Here is a 10,048-nt window from a genome sequence, read left to right as displayed (position 1 = left end):
AAAACGTGATGACAGACACAAAAATAAAAAAAAAAAATAAAAAAAAAAATAAAAAAACACACATCATTGTAAAATCAATACATTCATCGTTCCACTCAGAATCTAAAATTTATAAATTTATAAAATGTAAAATATTTATTCTCGTCAATAATTTTTCTAAAATTGAGAAAGTGCTCCTACCGATGCAAAGTAAACTTGTTTACCAACAAAAAAATCTTTACATTTTTTAAATCGAACCACTAGAAGTACCTTAATTTTTGTCAGTGCGACGGCTATTTACGTCCATAAATTGGTTTTGAATATTTTGATCTAGTCATTGAATGACTTGTGCGTGTGCGTGCGTGCGACCATAAATCAGATAATAAATAACAATGTATTGTAAATTGATGCGGTTCGCGGGTGATGGTAGGTGAGTATACACACACTAATGATCATTTACTACACGCACAAAGACGATCAGTAATCAAAGGAACGAAATAATTGCCTAAACACAACTCCTTAAAAATGACACATTTGCAGGGGCCTTAATGGTGAGCTTACCTACTTGTTATGTAATTAACAAATCTACACACTGTGGTAAATTATTTAATTTGCTAATTATTCGACTGGTAGGTAAAAGTTAATTTAAAAAAAAAAAAAATAATTTGATAATTTAAACAGAGAAGAACCATCGGAAGAATAACCATAATACATTGGTTATATTATATTATATAAACGAGGTTCGCCACAAACACGAAAATATCATATTATTATTGATAATCTAATAATGTTTTACGAGTAAAAAAAACCCCAAAAGCAGAGGGCCTACCAGCTTTGGCCGTGTCCTAATGTTTACACGGATTTTTTTTCCTCAGCGAAAGCGGGTTTTACTCTTTGTCGGCGAACAACCCGTATAGGGGATATAAATGTGACGTGTTGGTGTTGTAAAAGAACTCTGTTTATTTATGTTATGTGGTGTACATACAGGGTGATTCACCAAGCATGCTAACCCACATTTTTAACTGTAAATTATTTAATGGATATTTTTTATGAACATATTGATGTATCATGTACCTAATTTAGAATTCAAACTAATATAGGTTTCCAGTTATTAAAAATGTATAGTGAGGATAATGGTTCATAAAAATGGTTTTACAAATATATAAAATATATGTAATGTTAGATCAAGTATTTATATTATTTGAACCGTTTTTATAAATTATAAAGAGAATATAAATATTAAATTGGTAGGTACCTACAAAAATAATTATGGTCTTTAAATATATTAAATAATTCCAAATATCAGAATTTTAAAAATTTGTTGTTAAATAAAAAAAAGGGGTGAGCATGCTCAGTGAATCATCCTGTAAAGCATAAACATACAACGGTACCTATATAGAAGTATATGCGTATACGCACACACAATGTATACGTGATGTAAACTATGACATTAGTCATGATACTGTATACCATACCACCCGTACATCCAGTGGACGGAACATTATAGTCGGCGGCTTGACTTTTCGGCATTTGCGTTCGCGTGTGAATATAATACATATAATATGCGTATAGTATATCATCGTCCAAAATAATATAACCGTAAACACGTCGTCGCTTTTGAGATATAAACACTATTCTTGCAGTCAACTACGCCTCCGGGACATTGACAAATAGAAGAGAAAGAAGTTTGCCGGTCTCAAATGGCATAACTTATTATACGCAAGACCCCCTACAATCTTCTTCTCACACCCAGGCGCGTCGTTTTCATTTATCGCGCGAGGGTGCGGGAACACTCGTCCTAGATGTACTCAAACTCACAAACACACATATACACTCACATACACCTAACCGGCGCCCAAAAGACGTGTCGACAGTTTTCCCGAGTGCGTGCGTCAAGTGTGATTCCGGCGACTGTTCATATACGTGTACCTTGTGTATAAATAATATATATTATGTTGTAGGTATACCTACCTTTCAGTTGTACACAAAATAAGTTTGACAATTCACACAATCGAATTTCTTTTATTAATAATAAACAAACACACAAAATACGAGTCTCTATGAATCGCTTACAAACAAACGGGTCTCGCTCGAGGATCCGCACTGCCCTTCTACCACAGTGCTGACGTCCTAAAGTATTATTTTACAAAGTGCTGCCGCAGCTCATTTGCTTCATTGGCCTATTATTACGAATACCATACCATCAATTATTTTTATTATTTAATTAGTTGGCGCATACAATACTCCCTTATGTTTAAAACTAGGTATGCATTGAAATGTATACAATTATAATACAAAAATTAAGAAAAATAAAAAATTCACAGTCATCTATTATCCTAACAGAGTATATACTCGTATATAACATAATATTATATGGTTTATTAAGTTTGAATATATAACATATTTCAAAATAGTATTTGGTTAATTTTTAACATATTAGAAAATAATTAACTATGCAGGGAAGGATGGTCAGAATATTTGATTATAGGTAAATGCTACTTGCCTTATTGGTTGATTGAAATGGTGTTTGTTTCTTCTTATGTGTTTTTTAATTAAATTTTTCGATTTTTATTTGATTTCTTTACGCTACACGCTGGCTGCCATCTGAGATTTGTTATATTTATTAATTTGATGTTTTTTTTTTGCTTGTGGTGTTCACATAATGATTATTTAGTTTTGTCCATCAAGCGGTTTTCGGTATTGAAAAGTAGTTGTACATTATTATTTTTTTATAGAAGGAGGTAGGATAATGAAAAAAAAAACGAGAGCTAGATGGAATAATAAAAAAAAAAAATACTGTGGATGCTGTTTGCTGAGTTTGCGATTTCATATCATTTCTTCGTTCTATTGTGTTGTTTGAATCATTTTCTTGTGGTTTATAGTGTAAATTATCAAGTAGTCTTGGCGTTGTGTTGTTTGACCGTCGTGTATGTATTTGTTTTTGATACCAATATCGTGTTAAATTTATTTTATATTTTGTATTTAAAAAAAAAAAAAATATATTTACTGTATGAAACATTTTTTTTTAAATCTCACTGTTTACATTTTTTTTAAATCGACTTTATAAGTACAATTCGTTGGCGCAAACAACATATTATATAAAAATACATAAGACAAATAATAATAATTGCAACCAGATGCTACCTTGGACTATTAACACTGTTTAAAATTACTTTCAAGAAAATCTAATATAAAATTGTAAAAAGCTTCAGTTGGACCTTGGACCAATAACACTGATCCATACACGGGCGAGACTTAGGCGACCATTATAAAAAAAATTAGAATAAATTGGGTGTTTCCAAAAGAAAAATAATATTTATGAAAATGTTTAGTCTGAAAAAAAAAATGAAGAAGAGAAATTTGACATTAGGACAATTGAGAAATCGAGAAGTTTATACGAAGAAACTAGTAGATATCACAGGAGTCATGAAGAGCTGAAGGATAAGATGGGCCGGAAATATATGGATATCAGAGGGGGACGTTGATCCGATAGAATAAAAGAAGGTCTTGGGTCGATTTAAGTAATAAACGCAGAAGAAATATCAATGGACATGGTGAAGTAGAGGAATGCTCTGTTGATGAGACGATGGACCTTAATGGTCTTTAATGAGCCCAAGAAGAAGTAGAACAAGAAGGATAAGAAGATTTACTTGTATAACGTAGTACTTGATACGAGGATACGCGATGAGGAGAGGAGGTCGTGGTCATAAATCTAGGAAGAGCGTGTGAAACGCACACTGCACGTATACACACACTCACGCGACTGAGGCTTTATACACGTCGTGCATCGATAAACCGCATAATCTTAAAGCGTCCCCGAGGTACGCGTATCGTAGACGCCATCTACATCAGCTATCCTCCCTACCGCCACCGCGAGACCAATTCCCTGGCCACGCTGGTCCGGGAGTGCATAATAATATTACTATTACTACAACGGCACAAAGTTAAACGAGAAACGACCGTCGACCGTGCGTCGGTCGGCGTGCGGTTTAGAACCGCGTGCGTGTGGTGTATTATTGTAATTCGCGTGCACCCGAGCTCGTGGATATAATATGTAATATATGAATCGAGGGTCCAGAATTGAATTCGCCAGGAAATTAATGGACCCGCTTGTTCTGTTTGTTCGTATATATACGGATACACGAGGACTAGAAAGTGAGTAGCGGCGACGTGGTTTTTGGGGGGTGATGGGAAATGTATGTGCGGAGTTGTAGGTAGAGAGAAAGAGATCCTCTGCGCTACAATATTGTTTCACTAACGTTTGCGACGTATATTACCCACCCAAATTGCCTACCGACCAGCTCCCTCTGTCTCTTTCTCCGTCTCTCTCTTTCTCTATCGATATATGTATATGTTAGTATGAGTGGGTCTGTTAGTATACACGTTAACAATCGAAGCGTTCGATTTCTGAATAGCGAAGTGTTATCGATTATCGCACGGTATCCTAATAACGTATTTTAAGTTGTTTGACGGCCTGAAGACATGCGATTCTGACGGGGATGGTTGGAATTTGCATTTAAGTTAAAAACGAAGGTGATGGGTCTAGAATCAGGTTAACCTATTCTCGGTCAATAAGTATAAAACGACTATGTTTTCAGTTAAACCAGGAATTTGACATTTCGACGATATAATAATTTGAATTCATGCATAATTGTAACAAACTAAAATTTTTACTTTGAATGAAAAAATGTAAACATAAAGAGCAAACCAAGCAGGTTGAAGTGTTGAACTGTTGAAGTAAATTAGGAAATGAATAAAATTGTTAAAAGTACACACCGTGTGCGTGACGCAAAGAAACGCGTAGGTAGGTACTTTAAAATACTGACACCTTGTGGTATGAAAAATCGAACGTGTTTCTCCTTCACCGTGACCACGAATAATAATTGTTCCCAGCTCGCTGGAATCTAATTTAACGAAGAAGCATTATAGCTACCACCAACGATGGCGTGTGGGTAACGCATGTCACACATTTCCGTTTAAATAAATAATAACAACGTGATTTATCGACTCATAAATAGCGAGGTATCATATATAGGTAGATATATACCTGGGGGAAAATTATTTCATGTGCAACATTAATTTTCATTCAACGCAAAATGCAATAGGAACATTGTGTATAATATAATATTATACACTACGTATATTATTATAATGTGATACCTGCACATGTATGCGATACGTCTAATAAAATAAATAATTTACCACTTACGTTATACAGGTACCTATTTATGTATACCTAATAAATAGGACGCCTGTATAATATTATAGAGTTTGGCATTTTTCTATTTTTCATTATTATTTACTTATACTATTTCGGTTGACATTTGAGAAATAATTTATTACAATTTTATTGCATTTCCATCATTATTTGACACATGTTACATAATTTTTAGTTGAATCCAGATAGCGTATAGAAGCACCCATTTAGATGTTACACCCACCATTGGCAGGTATATACGGCTGTACCTGCCAATTTACCGGTGGATGGTATTTGACGGATGCAGAATGTGGGGAAATGATGTTGACACATCTGATACAATTTCTAGTACGGCATTACGAGAGTAGAGAGCGGAGCACCTTAATAGTCTGCAAGTGAAGACAGCTGCAAGATTGTAAAGGGAGTTTAATTCTCTAGAAATAGTATATAGGTAGGTAGAACTGTAGAAGGAAACAAAATGAGCCAGCAAAAATGAAATAATAATCTATTTTGAATTGGGAAATCAAACGTAGATGTGGAGTGCGTAAGTGTTATGCTGATAATAATATTATAATTAGATTTTTAAATTGAAAATCCGTCCGAAAAATATATATCCGAATTGGTCACTGAGATAATGATGTGCCGTCATATTTTAAAATTGCCATTTCATTTTGATAGATTTCCATCATAATTTATAATATGATACAGCAAACCATGTGTCAAAGAAGATCTAATGTGAGATATATTTACAAAAAATATGTATCTGACTGAGCGAAGCATTAAGGATATGGGACGAAGATGTATAATAGGTATGTCTTGGCACTCGAAGGCACTTCTGTATTATATTTTAATATTTTTCATTGAGTTAAGGCTTCAACATCTTTATAGTCATTAGCCTGAAGGTTATTTAGTAGGTTTTTTTAACAGTGGGGGAGGGTACGGTTGGTTAGAACACGTGTATGTGTGGTGAGAATTTATCACTAAAACCCGAATGGTCACGCATACGGGAACTAGTGAAACTGGCTGATGCTTGAACTCAGAACACGTTTGTGATCAAAGCCAATCACCTCGCCACACCACTTCTATATTATAATATGGCCGATATACTAATAATTCTAATATATAATAATATGGTGTTTCCATTACATCGTACTATCAAAACACTAGTGACGTTTAACTAAAAAAAAATTGGATATCATGGTACCTACCGGCTACCTTCAGGGTAAACGAAACGATATTTCATGAAATAAACTAACCTGTAATTTTGAATTACCATTATAATTTTAATATGGCAACACGATTTTATAGATGTATATATTATTATTTCCACTTTTGTGAATTTATTTGTTGGAATAAGGAATATTCAACGAGTCGACGACACCGTAAATGATCCAATAATTTATTGTACATGAAACTTAGACACTACAGAAGCATAACACATTTTAATATCAAACTAAAATTACATAAATTGTATGTCTATACAAACTTACTGTGCATTTTGTTTTCACGCATTCATCCGTAAAATAATTTTCCTAAATATTAAAGTAAATAATATTATACATATACGGCGCATTTGTGTGTGTGTGTGTGTGTGTGTGGTTGTTAGTGACTTGTGTGTAACATAATATTTGTTTGGGTGTTATACCAATAACATGAAAAATATTGTAATATCATAATGAGATTTAATAATTTTACTACAATATATTATGTTATTATTTTTGTGAAATATAAAATAACTGTTTAGATGAAAAAAAAAAATAATAAATCGTGTGTTCAATCAAAAATTAATCCCGAAATACATTTAAATCACAAATTACACAAGTATACACGCAATTATGTAAAATTATTATATTGAAAATCTGTTCATATAATAAATAACATTCTGATTATATTCTATTCGTTTTACTGGCATGTAGAATTTCTCAAGAGATAAGTTTACATTAATGTTATATTTAATCTAAAACTATTTAATCTACGTACTCATTGATTTAGACTTTAGAGATATAAATAAAATTAATTTATTATTACCAATAATATTATCTTATTATGATTTAAAATTCTCATTTTAATATAATTTATTTTATAAACATTTCCTCAAAATTGATAAATGGTAGGCTGGTAGCCAAAAGCCAGCCAATGACGTTACCGGATAAGTGATTCAGAAAATGTAGAATATTATAATAATTTGTATTTCTTGAATATTAATTTTAACAACCAATTTATTATTGTGGTTAAAGTTTCTATTATGAAAATACTTGAAAAAGAGTAGAGATAATCACAATTTCTATAATTTTTATTCTTATAGCTAAGAATTATCTGAAATTGGATAATGTTTTTTTTTAATGGATTTAAAAGTTTTACTTCCTCTCTAAATACAATATAATTAAAATATCTCTAATTAAAATATTACAGTTTTAAGTTGAAGATAATTATTCTTTGATTATAGTTAAAATTAATGTATGGATTTTAATGAACAATAAAACTAATTTACTAAATACTTATTAAGATGTTAATGTATATGTTCATTTATCTCATAATAAATAATTTACCTTTAAAATTAAATTTTATACATTTTAACTTTTTCTTATTATTAGTCGGAAAAAATCCACCAAGGATAAAGTGGAAAAATGTCAGGGTGAATTTTTAAATCAAATTATTTTGTTTTTTTTAAAGATAAATTATTTTATTAGGAATAATAAGTAACAAAACTACATACAAACTTACTTATCAGTTATCAATATACACTATAAACTTTAAATAAACAGAATAAATCAATGACTTTTAGATACCTACTGTTAATTGTATGCAATTTATTACAGAGTCTCCAGATCTTGTTTTGCATTTTTTAGATAATATATCTCATCGGTTTATTCGAGATCGTCAATTGATTTTGTTGGTCCGATCTATTATTTTATTCAAGATTACCGTCTGTATAATCAAATAATATACGGTCGTCATTAAATTACTTTAGTTTGTTGATATATATCATTAATAATAATATTATCTACATTTTACACTATGTCATTATGATTGTCAAGTATATAATAATGATTACAATCGACCATACTAGCTTCAGCTGCTAGTGATAATGTTAAAAAATATCGATTATTTCTTATTATTATTCATCAAAAATTATTTGTTATTCACTATACGTTTGAACTTTGAATGGAAACTAATTAGTGGATTTAGTATTTACTATATTTCTGATTATGTGACGGTTTTATAAATAAGAACTTTTAAAAACCAAAAACATTATTAATTAAATATAAACTTAAATAAGAAGTTATATTAAATCGGATTAAATTTGTAGTTTAAAAAAAAAATAGGATTTAACCCTTAACAAAGACCCGTATCGATTTTTTTTTAAATATGAGGTGAGTCGTTAGGTTTGTCAGAAACGTGATGAGAAATGTTTGAATATTTTGCGTGTATATATACTTTATTATGTATTAGTGTATAGTATTATGATATTGGTATTATATTGTTCCTTTATAGAGATATTTGCCACTGGCTTGGGAGTTTGGGATATCGGAGGAGTACTTTCATTGAAACGTAAACATAACATTGTTGCGTTTGCGTAATAATAATCCACTGCATTCTGCAGAAATACCTTCAGCAGATACACTGTGAGCAATTATCTTCGGAATATATAATTAGAAAACAATAATACACACATGACGTGCACGATGTTTGTTGTGTAACACATTGATATGTTTTTTTTAAATGGAAACACTCATCAGTTATCTTATAATTATATATGACCATTTTAAGTTTAAATGATTTGGAATTATATGACTGTGCTGAGGACACTCTACATACAATGTAGATTCATAATTAATAATTAATTAATACAATTCATAATTCTACAATCTACATGCTAATAATAATTATATTTAGGGCTTGAATGTCCATAAATAATAACTGATGGAGAGTTTGTTACTTTGATTATAATACGCTAATACTGCGGTTTTAAAATAAAATCAAGTCTACATAACTATGTCATAATATTACAATCTCAAACGTACATTTCAAATATATTTAAAACGTCAAAAACATCGTTTGGTCCGAATAGATTAGTTTAAATATAATGTTATATTTTATTTCTTCAACCGAACCGTTGGCCAGCCCCGTTGTTTAATCCGGAAAAATTAGAGTTCGAGTCTGAATCAAATATATTGGTCGCACTTTATATTATGTTAGAATTTAATCGATCGTATTATGACGTCATTGTCATAATTAACTGCTGGATATCATCCGATTACCAATGGTGTGCAAGTTAATGAAAATAATTAACTGTGGAAAGTTAAGTTAATTCAATTAAATTACCTTCAGTTAAGTTAAAAGTTAACAAAAAAATAAAATTGAACTAGTTAAGTTAAAAGTTAAGATGGAAAATAAAATAAACTTAATTTTCTTTTTAAGTCATAATATTCATAATTCATCAATTGCCCTAGTATTTTGATTTGTACGGACATTTACCTAGACGCTTAGCACTGTGCAAACATAAAACTTAAAATTATTATTATATTTCATTGTTAGCAGAAACTTATAAATTATAGGTTAACTTATAAACTCTAAATTATACTAAACTTATTAGAGTATAGAGAAGATATTAATTACCTATTAGGTAGTAGTAGTATACATTTTACTGTAGGTCTTCTATCCTAGTTAGACTTATTATATTTAGTTCCATAATAGTCTATTATTAAAATAAAATCAATGAATAATGATAATAATATAATACCTACCAAAAATTGTTTTCCATATTTATTTCGATAATGATATTTTCTAATCTCATACGTTTGCTTGTATTCATAACGAATACGGCAATATAAACTATAATTTATAAATATCTCGGACGACTTTTTGTTT

At 30.6% G+C, this 10,048-nt stretch overlaps 1 protein-coding gene across 2 annotated transcripts in view; it reads left to right on the top strand.

Annotated features, from left to right (window-relative positions):
• LOC100163143 (glutamate receptor ionotropic, NMDA 3A) overlaps positions 1-10,048 on the top strand; it is a 167,687-nt gene that overhangs the window by 62,848 nt on the left and 94,791 nt on the right. The window lies entirely within an intron of this gene.

This window comes from Acyrthosiphon pisum, chromosome A2, assembly GCF_005508785.2.
Source record: "Acyrthosiphon pisum isolate AL4f chromosome A2, pea_aphid_22Mar2018_4r6ur, whole genome shotgun sequence".
NCBI lineage: Eukaryota > Metazoa > Arthropoda > Insecta > Hemiptera > Aphididae > Acyrthosiphon > Acyrthosiphon pisum.
Note: the sequence above shows the minus strand (reverse complement) of the source record. Positions and strands in the feature narration are given on the sequence as shown.